General features: G+C 42.9%; 1 long non-coding RNA gene across 1 annotated transcript; it reads left to right on the forward strand.

Annotated features, from left to right (window-relative positions):
* The first annotated feature begins 1,735 nt into the window (after positions 1-1,735).
* Positions 1,736-12,506, forward strand: LOC149344247 (uncharacterized). Its single transcript, XR_016283191.1, has 2 exons — positions 1,736-11,652; positions 12,256-12,506. It is a non-coding gene; the product is annotated as an uncharacterized LOC149344247 (long non-coding RNA).
* The last annotated feature ends 2,291 nt before the right edge of the window (positions 12,507-14,797 follow it).

Below are 14,797 nucleotides of genomic sequence, written 5' to 3' on the forward strand. Positions count from 1 at the left end.
ATAATAAATATATAATTTTTCTCCCTTAATCTTCAGGAACTGTCGCTACACACAAATAGATTCAAGCTGCCATCAAGGCAATGAAAGATATTCGGCTTTCTCGGAAAAGATGCACGCTATGACGCGAGGGGCCTCCGGTGTGACTCATTCGCTGCTTTTGTCTACTAATAATGCTAAGGTTGCTCTTAGGGAAATGTGAGCGTTTTTTTTTTTGTTCTTTCAGTACGTACTTGCTCTTCGTGTTTGTCAAGAACATGAATCATGTAGTAATTATTTGCATGCTGCTACGTACATACGACCGTGCTCAAATTTGAGAGACCCCTGTGAGTTCTTGCCGAATTTTTCCAAACTGCATGCGGGCGCCGCCTGACGAAGCAATCCTGTTGTCGAGACTGATGCCCATATGCAATATGGCACGTTTCAGCATGCACTTGCATTGGTTTCTTAATTTTGCTCACGATAGTATGTCCAAACATTGAGCATCACTATGAAGACATGTTAGGTAACAAATTTGTTTCTGGATGCTTCACCCTTCCTTTGACATCATCCCGGAATGCTACACCAACCGCACCAGGAAACAGTAAACCAAAGCACACCAGAGCTGGCATCAGCCGGCTGGGTCACACCAGATGAGAACACACTATGCCATGTCACAGAACCCATTTCTGAAACCCTGGTCTGGAAACATAAGGAAGGGCAATTTGCCAATTTTCTTTTGTGCGAGTGTATCACAGTGTTGCGATTTTGAGATCACCACACGCACATAGCGGATGCACTATGTAGCTCGGAACACTGTGGCAAGGTAATAAACAACCAGTAAACATTCGACTGGATGTATTTAGATCTTTTAATAAACAGTCAGTTAAATGTGAACTGCAGGTCAATTAAATAAAAATGCCAAGTAATAAACTGGCAGTTAAATGTGAACTGCAGGTTTATAAACAGTCAGCTAAATATGTATTGCCAGTCAATAAAATCTCAATTTGGATCTATCGAGTTAAGTTAATAAATAGCCGATTGGAATACGGTGGCCAATTTTAAATTGAAACTCAACACGAAAAAGTCTATAAACTGTCAATTAAACCGCAAAAGAATTCATAATAAACTGGCAATTAAATGTTAACTAAATATAAATTTAGTATTAATTGACATGCAATTAAATGTTAACTGCAGGTTTATAAATAGTCAGTTAAATATGTATTGCCAGTCAATAAAATCTCAATTTGGATTTATCGAGTTAAGCTAATAAACAGCCAATTGGAATATGGTGGCCAATTTTAAATTGAAACTCAACAAAAAAAGTCTATAAGCTCTCAATTAAACCGCAATACAATTTATTGCCGAGACTCAGTAAGTAATTAAATAAAACTGGGTACAAATTTTTGTAAGGGAAAGAACACGGAGCAATTATCTGCGTAGATAACAAATTAGCAAATTTTATTTATTTGTACTATGCCGTTGATGTAGAAAACGAACAGAATACGTCCCAAAATACTTCCCTGCGGCACCCCTGATACCATCTCTCTCAAGCGTGATTTGTGATTTTTTATCTCGGTAGATTGCGATCGCCTTGTGAGGTATAAATGAATTAGTTCTATTGCTACTACTCTGAACCCATCATGTTATATTTTACAAAGTAAGATGGCGCGATTTACACCATCGAAGGCAATGCTAAAATCTAAGTACAACCCCTTTGCCATCAATTTATTTTCAGTGTTTTCTAATATTATTTCTTTTCAGACGAAAAGAGCACTTTATGTGGAACATTTCCCAAACCCAAACTGGTGACGTGTTAGGAGGCTATGTTGGCCACAGACACTTTCAATTCGAGCGTTAATAACCTTTTTAAAGCCTTTCGAAAACAAACGTAAAATTGAGACGGCACGATAGTTCGAAAAAGGGTTCTTATCCTCACCTTTATAGATTACCTTCACCTTAGGTACCTGCGTGTAATTTGGAAGAACGCCACTAGAAATTCCTATGTTGAATGTGTGCGAAACGACCGGCGCGATCAATCTATCACATACTTAATGGCCTTAGTTTTTAAGTCATCGGCATCCCCACTAAGGCTATTCTTAAGGCCTTCAGAAATCGTTATCACTTCAGCAATAGAAGTAGCCTGAAGGAAGAGATGACGCGGACATCGCGGGATACACGTAGCAGATATAGAAGGGTGCAGTGCATTACCTACACGAGCAAAAAAGTCATTAAAGTCGTTCGCTAGTTATTCTCCCTTCAATATGGCGTTATCAACGACAAGGTGGTCACTACAATCTGACAGACTTTCGGCTCAAGATTGCGTTTAATTTCTTCCAAGTGGCATCAGTGTTACGTAGGCACTCATGATGAAAAATACGTCTTTAGTACTCTTGTTCTGACTTCCTAATTTCTTTGTTAAGCTCATTTCTAAATGACATAAATCCTCTTAATTTACTGGGGTCACGAGACTTAAGTAACGACTGAAACATCTTGTCTTTGAACTTGATAATTTTAGCAAGTGTCAGCTAACGGATGTTTTTTTTATTTTTATTCTACCGGAGAGTTCTTGTCGGAAAAGACATAATAGCACTGCTTGAAAAATTCCAAGAACTTGTCATAGGACGCATTGGTGTCTGTTAACATCAGTACTTCGCTCCAGTCAACGTGCAATAACTTCTCCCTAAAATGTCAAACGTTAGTGTTAATAAATCAGGATAAGTTATTTCTGCAGCTTCAAGTTTCTGGATAGGCTACAGTTCTTCCGTCATTAAGAAAATGGGCATATTATCGCTCAAGTCAGAGTTTAACATATTGGAAATAACTTCTTCGACAAGAGAATTATTAATAAATATATCTAGTAAAAATGCACATGACGGCGTAATTTGTGTTGGTGATGCCATCTCATTCCGAAAACTGTTGCAGTCCCGAACTAGTAGTAGATAAAAAGAGGGTCTTGAGTCCTTTAGGACATCAGTATTCAAATGCCACCTAACGTTAGTGTATACCCATTACCATTTGCATACGGTAGCAAATTGCTAAGCAAATCAAGAAGCATCTGGAACATTATCATTTGAATGCCTATATACGACTACAAGCATATTTTTGCCGTTTCGAATGCACAAAATTGTGTAGTCAGAAGTACACGTAGCAAATTCATTAAATAGCTGGAACCCTGAAAGAGGTATCTGCAATGACGCACCCCTGTATCGGCTGTCCCGCCGATTCAAATAGAAATGACCATATCCAGGGAGCACCAAGTGCCCAGAATCTTCATTGTACCCAGTTTTGGTGAGCATCAGCACATCAAAGTTATTACCACAGGAATCGAAAAGCCTCAGTATGTTGTCTTGTTTAGTCCGGACAGAGCTTGCGTTTCAGAGGAAAAGTTTAAAGCACTTTGTGTTGCCTTCTTCCTTCTTACGATATGCGCAAGTTTTTGTGGGGGAATGCTTTCATTAGCGATGGTACACTAGAGAGCACACGTTTTCATGGCCAGGCTAAAATCTTCTAGCTTGGTGGCGTGGTTAAGCATTTCCCGGGTTGTCCTGTATGGTTCTTGCCGCAAATAAAAGATGCGACATAAACCGCATGGTCCGCACATTGCGCGAACTGCAACTCATGTTTTACTTTACACATTTTTTTTACTGATTGTTTTTGATCTTGGCTTCTACAGCCAAAGATAGCGGAATATTAAGAGCGAAATGCAAGACTTCTACCGTACATCTAGAGCCTACGTCCTCTAGCCGGTATGAAAGCTTAGGTCTTTTGGTAAATATGAAAAACCAGTTCCTTCCATTAGACAGGAAAAGAAGTGTGCGGCAGTACCGTACATTCATCAGTTGTCCCCCCGGCTAAAGCAAGTAAGCAGTAGATATGAGGTAGAAGTCTTGTTTTCAGCTCCTAGTAAACTAGGAAAAATTCGCGCTATCATTGACCGAACACCCACATAACAAAAAAAGTAAAAGAACGTGCCAAATAAAACATGAGTCGCAGTGTGCACCATGGCCTGAGGGTGTGGTCGATGTCGTCCCTTTTACTGGATGTAAGAACACTATAGCGCAAACCGAGAAATGTGAAAACACGCGACTACACCAGCCCAACACACATTTAAAAGGTTCTCGTTCCTCCAACCTAGCTTCGCATTACATAGATTGTTGTCTTAACAGTTCCAGCTCCTAAAAAAAAATGCAGTTAACAAGAGAAATATGTGAGGCATATCATGTTCACAAGAACAGCGACATGTGTGTGCGCACAGATGTTCGACGAAATATTTTACCCGGGTTCCGATTAGTAACGCATTCTGTATTTTGTTGAGGAAGCAAATGCGCTTTTGTTTGTAGACTGAGTGTGTATTAGGCCCTCTATGACCCTAAAGTGAGGCCAAGATTGTGTATTAAGTATACAAAAGTAAATTATCGTTGTTAGTTAGCTATATGGGGTTTTATGGCGCATAAGCAACTATGGCTATCATGCGCCAAACACAAGGTTAGATGATGTTATGTTAAGTGTATAGAGCTTACATTATAATAGATTTAAAACATTCGCTTTCTTTAGAAACTTACAAACAAGTGAAAACTGGACAAGTGTTGTCTCGCCTAAAAGCAATGCGGGGTGAAATGCAATGTGTTCATTGTAAAATACCGTAAAAATTTTTTTTTCTATGCTCTTCGAGATGCGAACAAGAAATTAAAATGTGATTTACTGTGAGCTCCTCACCACACATTTCACACACAGGTTTGTCTTTTTTTGTTAATAAGATGTTATGGGTGATCTGTGTGTGACCTATGCGTAAACGACATAAAATTACTTCGATAAAACGCTCTTTATGGCGGCATGATTTCCATTCTTTTAAAATGGGCTTTATGGTATGCAGCTTGTTGTTTTCTTCATTTTCCCAAGAAGCTTGCCACTTGGCTCTTAGTTTGCTATGTACTAACTTCATGTAATCCCTAGGAGGCAGATTCACGTTTTATTTCCATGGTTCTGGCCTGTGCAGCACACAAGTCGGGTCTCTCATTGTCCCTAATGCCAACGTGACTGGGAACCCAGCATAATTTTATAACATGTTTTTGTGCTGTGACCTTTACTATATTGTGTATGATGCTTCCTATCAGTGGCTCCGTGGCATTTTTGGAGTTTAATGCTGTAAGTACGTTCAGTGAATCTGTATAAATGATGCTGTTTTTGATGTTTTCATTTGTTATTTTCTGTACAGCAACACAAATGGCATAACATTCAGCGGTGAAAACTGTAGCACATGAGGGCAGTCGTACTGCATTTTTATTTTTTCCTTGTATTACTGCGCTTCCTACATTTGCATGAGTTTTTGACCCAGCAGTATAAAATACAGTATAATTTCTGTATTTTTAGCCGCCGCGGTGGCTCAGCGGTTATGGTGCTCGGCTGCTGACCCGAAAGACGCTGGTTCGATCCCGGCCGCGGCGGCTGGAATTTCTTTGGAGGAGAAATTCTAGAGGCCCGTGTACTGTGCGATGTCAGTGCACGTTAAAGAACCCCAGGTGGTCGAAATTTCCGGAGCCCTTCACTACGGCGTCTCTCATAGCCTCAGTCGCTTTGGGACGTTAAACCCCATAAACTAAACTAAACTAATTTCTGTATTTTTCCTGTAGTGCTAGATATTCTTGTATTATATGGTCGTGTGGCGTACAGGTTTTCCTGAGGCGTGTTAGTGTGACGTCACACACTGTGGGGAGAGTGCACCGCGGTGGTAGTGCTTCATGTCTTGGGGCAATATTTTTAATTTCATTTAGTATGTTCAGAGCTCATTTTTCTTCGAAGCGCAAGAGCAACGGCTGAATCGCGTGAGGCTTGTTGTTGAAGAGTATTCGAGATGAGCATTTTGTGACAATTGGGTAACAGAGATGTTTGGGCTGAGAAAGGATTTTCAGGATGTATGTACAAGTTAGTGCAGTTCTTCGATCTTCTAAGGAAGGTTCATTAGTTTCCACATACAGGCTTGCTATTGGGGAAGTTCTGTAAGCACCGGAAGACAACCTTAAACCAAGATTGTGGACAGGATCCAGTCGTTTTATGTAGGACGGTCTTGCTGAGCCATATACTGTGGACCCATAGTCTAACTTAGAGCGAACCAGAGAACGGTATATATGTAACAGGCATGCCCTATCAGACCCCCAGCGTTTTCTTGACATTAGTTTCAGTACATTGAGGGCCTGAGAACCTTTTTTTTAAAGCTGTTTATATGTGACAAGAAAGTCAGCTTTTTATCGAAAGTTACCCCTAGAAATTTATGCTCTTGTTTGACAGGTAATGGGGTTTGGTTTAGATATAGTGTGGGGTCGGCCTGTAGGCCTCGTCTCAAAGAGAACAGAACCGCTACTGTTTTCTGAGGAGAAAATCTAAATCCGTTTCTATCTGCCCAAGTAGCCAGTTTATTTATTGTGATTTCTATCTGTCGCTCACAATTAGGTATGCTGGAAGAGGTGCATGCTATTTGGAGGTCATCTACGTAAACTGAGTACATTATGGATTTTGGGATTACTTTTCCTACGGAGTTCATTTTGATGATGAATAAGGTCGTGCTGAGGATGCACCCCTGGGGTACGCCAGTTTCTTGAATAAAATCGTTAGAGAAGGTTGCGCCTAGGCGGACTTTGAACGTGCGGTTGGTTAGGAAGTCGCTCAAACAGCTCAGCATCCTGCCACGGATACCTAGGTCCGTTAGGTCCAGGAGGATACCGAACCTCCACGTGGTATGGTAACCCTTCTCCAGGTCGAAGAAGACCCCGATAGTGTTGTTTGTGGATGAACGCTTCCCGGACTGTGTTCTCAAAGCGAACAAGGTGATCGGTTGTGGAACATGTCTTTTTAAACTCGCTTTGGTGTATATCTAAAATTTGCCGGGACTGAAGTATGAAGGTTAGTCTGATGTTTAGAATGCTTTCGAATGATTTTGCTATACAGCTAGTGAGTGCTATTGGCCTGTAACTGGTGGGACTAGTTGGTGGTTGGCCAGGTTTTAGGAAGAGTACTATGATTGCTTCTTTCCATGCTTGGGGGATTTCTCCACTCATCCATATTTTATTGAAAAATTTTAGGAGAGCCTCTATGGCAGTCTCAGGGAGGTGAGCAAGCATGGCATAATGTATATTGTCTGGGCCTGGTGCTGTCATTTTACCGGATGTTAGTACTGTGTTTAGCTCCTGCATTGTAATAAGCTGATTGTAGTCTTCATGTATGCATGTTCCAAAGGGAATTTTTTGTTTTTCTACTATTGTTTTGTGCTTTTGAAATGTGGGTGTGTAGTTGGATGAGCTTGAAACTGTGGAAAAATGCTCATCCAATATGTTGGCCTGCTCTTCTAATGTTGTTTGAGTACCGGGTGTTGTTAGCATTGAAAATGTGAATGGAGTAAAATTTCCTGTGAACTTCCGCACCTACTCCCACATTTTCTTTGATGATATTGAGCTGTTTATGGAGGATATGTACTGTTGCCATGATGCCCTTTCTGCGTTGCGTCTAATGTATCGTGCTTTGGCTCTAGCCCTTTTGAAGATGAGCAAGTTTCCTGCAGTCGGATATCTGCGAAGGTTGCCCCAAGCCTTGTTTTGCTACTTTTTAGCCAATGTGCATTCATTTGACCACCAAAATTTGTGTTTTTCGTGAAATTTCAGACGTTTGTGGGATTGCTTCTATTGCTGCAGATATTAAGCATGTGACAAATTTTTCATTCATTTCTTCTATCGTAAGGGTTTCGGCATTTTCTTTTTCCAGTGTGGCCTTCGTTCTGAAGTATTGATGATGCACAGTATTGATATCTAGACAAACCTTAGAAGAAATAAAAACAGATGCCAGTTTATTCTGTAACAATCTACAGGAATGGTGCCGAAAAAATAGCTTGATACTAAATGAATCCAAATCAAAATGTATTCTTTTTCGTGCACCCGGAGTCCTACCTGGAATATCTCCCACCATTACTTTCGGTCCGTATACATTTGGGCTGGAAACGTGTGTGAAAACGCTTGGCGTGTTCTTTTCCGAGCACATGTCCTGGAACGAGCATGTTCAACATCTGTCGACAAAGCTAAGTAAGATTGTAGGTACAATAAACAAACACCGTCACACCCTCCCACTAGCTACAAGAAATCTCTTATATATTGCCCTTTTCCATCCACAACTCCGCTACTGTATACTGCTTTGGGGAAATACCACCAAGTAAAACATCAATAAACTTGCCTTAATACAAAAAAGGGTCATCCCCATTATTCAAAACACATCATTTTTAGAACACACAGGACCCCTTTTTCTGAAACATTGCATTCTAAAAGTGGAAGATATGTACTCTTATAACCTGTTAAGTACAAGAATGCAATACAAGGAAAAGCTGTGACATCTCTGACCTTAGCTAGACTGCAAAAAACAACAAATACCTATTCATTTCGCTATCAGTCACCATGGCTCATTCCATTTTCCCGTACAATGTACGGAAAACAACGACTAAACACTCCATACCGCATGCGCTCAATGAACTGGATGAAAAACAAATAGACATTCTGCAAATGTCGCACAAGGGAATTTTTAAACTTTTTGTTTAACCTGTACCTCAGATTTTTTTTTAATCTTGTTTCAAGTGTCTATTTTTTTCATTGTTTCTGCACGTGACAATTGACAATTGACTGCTCTTTTCAGAGGACTGTTTTATCGGTTTTTGTAAAACTATGTGCTGTGCAAGTGCTTGCTGTCTGGATGGCGGGAGTTTTGTCAAGCTGCAACTAAGCAGCTTTTTCTTCCGTCACCTTTTTTGCTCAAGTAAAATAAAGAAACTTCTTCTTCTTAAAAGTGCCCAATCGGCAAGGTGAATTTTCCATCGCCGTGGCTTCGTAGGGAGGATGAATGTAGCTGATGTTAGCTTTAAAACCGTATGTAAGTGATCACGTCCCCGAGGGTCGACTAAAACTTCCCAAATGATATCATTAAAAACCGATGGAGATGCAAATGCTAAATCGAGGCAGGACATTTTTCCAGAGCTGGGGCAGCAGTACGTGGCTTTTCCCGTATTCATTAAACTGAAAGGGAGTTCGCGTACTAGTGAACTCAGCTATACAGTTCACCAAACAGCTGAGCGGACGGCAGCAAAATCACCGTCAGTCTACACAGCCAGAGAGCTGGAGCCGCGCGCCGGCACACTTCGTCGTCAACTTCTTCGTCTGCCATCGAGGCAACCTGAGGCGCATTCATAATAGTTCAGGCGCGTTCATTGTAATTCACTACAATGGCCCCGGGATGGAAGAGGAGCCATCCTGGCGACCTGTGGTGATGGCAACAGGAGCGGGTCGTAATAAGTCTTGAGGCGACTGACATGGACAAGCTCATGGACAAGTTTGGACAACATGGACAAGTTTGGCCGGGTCGGGGAGAACGCCTTCCTTAGATACAATGTGACCCAAGATGGTTAGCTGCCGGGCGCCGAAGTGGCACTTCTTCAGATTAAGCTGTAGGCCGGCGTCGGTGAGGCAAGTCAGAACCTGCTGCAGGCGCGTGAGGTGAGTGGAAAAATCTACCGAAAAGACAACGATATCGTCCAAGTAACAAAGGCACGTATGCCACTTCAGCTTCCGTAAGACGTTATCCATCATTCTTTCGAATGTAGCTGGCGCGTTGCACAGGCCGAATGACATAACGGTGAACTCGTAAAGGCCGTCGGGGGTAACGAATGCGGTCTTCTCACGGTCAGCGGCAGCCATCGGGACCTGCCAGTAGCCCGAACGCGTCAAGAGAGGAGAAGTATTCGGCGCCTTGGAGACAGTCAAGAGCGTCATCGATGCGGGGAAGCGGATAATTGTCTTTGTGGGTAATTTTGTTCAGTCGCTGGTAATCGACACAAAATCTAATAGAACCGTATTTCTTCTTGACCAGCACCACCGGAGAAGACCAAGGGCTGTGAGAGGGACGGATGACGCCACGGTGCAGCATGTCTTCAACGTGCTCACTTATCACTTGACGCTCAGCCGCAGACACGCGATAGGGGCGCTGCCGAAAAGGCGGGTGGGAGCCGGTCTCAATGCGATGAGCCACGGTTGATGTACGGCCTAAAGGCTGATGGGCTGCATCGAAAGCGAAGCGGAAAGTGTGGAGAAGAGCTGAAAGCTGCTGACGGTAGGTGGACGGAAGAGTATCGTCGATGGCGGCGCGGAAAAGTTCGTCAGGCTCAGGTTCAGTAGCGAGCTCGGAATGCATGGCGTTTAGAGAGGGACCGCTGGCTGCCTCGTGGACATTAAGGGCAGAGAGAAGGCAGACAGGTTGAATGCAGCCAGGGGACTCACCAGGTAGCAGGGTAAGGGCACATATGTTATTCGAAAGAATAAAATCCTCGATGAGCTTACCCCTGGAATCAGTATGCTCACTTCTCCACAACGGGAGTGTGCGTTAAAATCTCCAATTATCACATATGGTTGAGGCAACTGTTCTAGAAGTTCTTCTAGATTATGCATGGCAATTGTGTTGTGTGGTGGTATGTACACAGAGCATATTGTTATCGTTTTATGGCTAATAATGCTAACTGCGACCGCTTCTAAGTTCGTCTTTAATGGTACCTCTCTTGCAGGGACATCGCTTTGCGTAACGATAGCGACGCCTCCTGAGAGTCGGCTAGCTTGCACTCGGTCTTTCCGGAAAATATATTTTTTTTAAGATGTTTGTGTGCTGTGGCCCAAGGTTCGTTTCCTGCATGCACACAGCTGTAGGTGCCATTGTTTTCAGCATATCCGTTATGTCTGTGTAGTTTCTGTGTAGAACTCTACAGTTCCATAGTATTAGATACGCCATTGTGGTAATCTGGGGATTGGGGAAAGTTATTTATTCTCAGGAGCAGTGATTCGTGGTTTCCCTTTTTTCTCTAGGGAGTCTCGCCGCCGCTGCAGCGGTGGGGAACCAGGAGTTGAATCCATTGCCACTTTTATGGCGCCGGATTTCCGCGGAGACGCCGCGGATGGGTGTGTTTTAGATGTTGGCGGACTTTCGCTGACATCCATATCCTCAGCGGTGGACGTGGAGGATTCTTCTTGGTTGCGATGGCCCGTGGCCTTCGCATTCGTCTTTTTTGTTGGCACCGCTGAACCAGACCCTGCTCCAGGGGCAGAGTCTCTGGGTCCAGCGGTTGCCTTCTCAGAGGGGTGGGGCGACCGGTCCAGTTCAGCAGAGCTGTTCTGGGTGTCTGTCACCGAGGATGCCGCTGCTGAAAGTGGGGCCTGAGGGCCTCCGGCGAGGATTGTGTGGTCTTCTCGCGAAATTTTAAGCCCTGTGAACTGTACCACCGACTTCTGTGGTGGGGACTTGGGTGTCGACACCAGGTCCACCGAATCGACCTGTGTGCCGACAGAAACTGAAGGCGGCGGCGGTCCCAGTGTCACCGCTTCAGAGTATGTCCCTTTCTGTTGGAAAGAGACGCGTTTTTTTGCTTCAAGGTAGGACAGGTTTTCTGTGGTCTTCAAAGTTATAATTTGTTTTTCTCTTTTCCAGACTGGGCACGACCTGGAGTACGCGCCATGTGCGCCATTGCAGTTGATGCATTTGGTGTGCGTTCGCATCATTCCTCTGTATGTGCGTCTTCTGCGCGTATGACACAAGTGGGTTTACCCCGGCAAGCCAACATGCTGTGCCCAAAGCGCTGGCACTTGAAACATCGTCTCGGATTCGGTATGTATGGGCGGACTTTACAATGGAGGTATGCGGCGTGGATGCAATCAGGCAGAGTTGTGCTATTGAAAGTTAGGACGATGTGTTTTGTCTTGATTTCAGCGTTGTTTCTCCGGATGGTTATTCGTCGGGCTGCTATTACTCCTTGTTGAGCTAGTTCTTCTTTCATTTCCGCATCGGTACTCTGTAGGAGTTATATTCAGATATGACGCCCTTTGAGTGGTTCAGAGTGCGGTGCGGGGTTACCTGTACGCTCATTTCTCCAACACTCTGTAATGACATCAGTTTGTTGCTTTGATCTTTTGTTTATTTCGACAAGGAGATCTCCGGTTCGCTGCTTTTTTGCTTTGTAGTGTTTGCCTACGCAGCTTTTTAGGGTGTTGGCGATGACAAATGCAGACAGGTTGGCTACAGGGTCATCAGTGTTTGAGTGAACCACAAAAAACTTCGCAAACGTTTCTGGCTTCTGTACATTCAATTTCTTCACATCGGTGCGACCCCTTTTTGGGAGCCGATCAGATTTCTTTGCAAATTTATTCATAAGTGATGCATAAACTAAGGGTTCCTAATACTTTGTCGCCTCTGATTCACCTTTATACACAGAGGAAGGTCCCGGGACTCCCCGCCTGGTAGACAGACGAGGAGCCCATCGGCCGAGGACTGACCACTTCCTCGACCGCCACCGTTCATGGTTTCTTCCCTCCACCTCTCAACCTATCACCACTGTACGGATGACAGTTTCGGTATGGGAGCTAAGGTTCCGTGGTGGCACCAAGCACCAACACCTCGTTACACAAGGTGCGCCTGCGGGAAATTATCGTTGTCTTTTCGAATAAACTTAAAGGTGTTGACAGCGCCTGTCCTTCCTTCTTCGTGCACTGTCGCGGTGATGTATTTGTAGTCTAAAAATATAACGTATTGTGTGACAACTGCAGCTAACAATTATTGACTCATTTATGGATATGAAGCCCCGCTGCGGTGGCTCAGTGCTTACGGCACACGGCCACTGGCCCGAAAGACTCGGGTTCGATCCCGGCCACGGCGGCCTAATTTTGAATTTCGATGGAGGCGAAAATCTTGAGGGCCGTGTACTGTGCGATGTCAGCGCACGTTAAAGAATCCCAGGTGGTCGAAATTTCCGGAGCCCTTCACTACGGCGTCCTTCATAGCCCGTGGCGCTTTGGGACGTTACCCTTACAAAAATTTTTAGTAACTTTGTTTAAAAAGTCTTTATACAATTGTTAATAGAACCTATCAACATTGAACAGAAAGTCTTTTAAATGTCTTTATACATTGTAGTAACAACCTATCAACCGTCTTCCGACAATTGGCCACCGATATCCAAAAGACTCAAGTACATAGAAAGTCTTTATACTTCCTATGATCTCCTTATCGACAGTTTCTATACTTCCTATTGACCCCTTACCGACAATGTCTACCAACACCCTATCAACGGTCTTCCGACAATTGGCCACCGTTATCGAAAGGACTCAAGTACATAGAAAGTCTTTATACTTCATATGATCCCCTTATCGACAGGTTCTATACACTTCCTATTGACAACTTACCGACAATGTCTACCAACACCCTATCAACGGTCTTCCGACAATTGGCCACCGTTATCCAAAAGACTCAAGTACATAAAAAGTCTTTACACTTCTTATCAACCCCTTACCGACAATGTCTACCAACACCCTATCAACGGTCTTCCGACAATTGGCCACCGTTATTCAAAAGACTCAAGTACGAAGAAAGTATAATTCCTACATCAACGTTTGGAAAAGTGTGCGTTAACTACACAGTACAACACTTTTATCAACATAGTTTTATCGCTTCAAAATCATTTTGTGAACACTGTATCCTGGACTGCTGAACGAATAATAGAAGCAAAATGCAAATTATTACATTTATTGTGCACAAGTGTACATACGCACCACAAGACATGCATGATGCATCAAAATATTTTATGGAGAACAATAGAGGAACAGAATACTGCCTTCGGCACAGTTCCCTTTTAGTAACAATGACTGACACACACAAATTGAAAAACATAAGTTTTAATTCACGATGTTTCGACGAGAGGACCAGCCTTTTTCGAGTATAGTACAGCATTCGAAATAAAAGCTGTGTGTTTCAAATGCTGTAGTACACCTGAAAACGGCTGGCCCTCCAACCAAAATGTCGTGAATTACATACCGTTAGGTTTTTCTTACATATATACGACGTGTTTCATGGAAGGCTAAGTAATTTTCAAAAAACAGGTATTTCGAGATGAATATATGGCTTTTTCAGCATAGCATTACTAGTGTTGGCAGGCATCAGAAAACTGGTGAATCGTCTTACATAGTAAGCTGGTTAACTAATTTTTATTGATGAACCTTTTAACAATCAGAGTTAGGCATCTAGTTGTAATTAGAGATTTGTAGCAGTTACATGCACTGGAGGGGTTGCTTTCCCTGTGTGCTTTCAAAAGCGCATGTGTTTTCGCACGATTCAGCCAAATTTTGTCGAGCCACAGCGGCGAAAGTAATCATGTTTTGTACATTCTAAAAACTGATATGGCTACTACTAACGACTGGTTGAAAGTCTCTAACTGCAACCAGTTGCAAACCTGTGTTAGTTAAAAAGTTAAATATCAGAAATTAGTTAACCAGCTTACTAAATACACCTCACCAGCTTTCTGGTGTCTGCTAACACTGGGAACACTATGGAGCAAAAGCCATATTTTTGAAAACTACTTATTTTTCCTTGAAACACCTGGTGCATAAAATACTGATCACTTTCCTGTACAACACAGAAATGAAATAATTTCTTCGGTAACATGAAGGCTCCATGAGCCACGCAACAATCCCGTGGAAAAAAACTGTGCATGCATACACACACACTACTCCAAAACAGCTAAAAAATCCCACACAGTGAAACAATGCTTACACTGTCTTAAGACCAACATTAAAGCCTGCAAACACTAGTGAATTAAAAGTCAAACAGGATGCCAAACATATGCTAAATGTCCACATGAATTTAGATATCAAGCTATGAGCTGATTTTAATAAACATACATCAGCACAGAAATGCTTAAGCGACTTTGTTGCTGCACTATCCTGACACTTGTCCTCAATATCAGGCAGCCTGCTTGTTCATCATC

This window comes from Amblyomma mixtum, chromosome 5 (genome assembly GCF_055824585.1).
Source record: "Amblyomma mixtum isolate Tamu chromosome 5, ASM5582458v1, whole genome shotgun sequence".
NCBI classification, from domain to species: Eukaryota; Metazoa; Arthropoda; class Arachnida; order Ixodida; family Ixodidae; genus Amblyomma; species Amblyomma mixtum.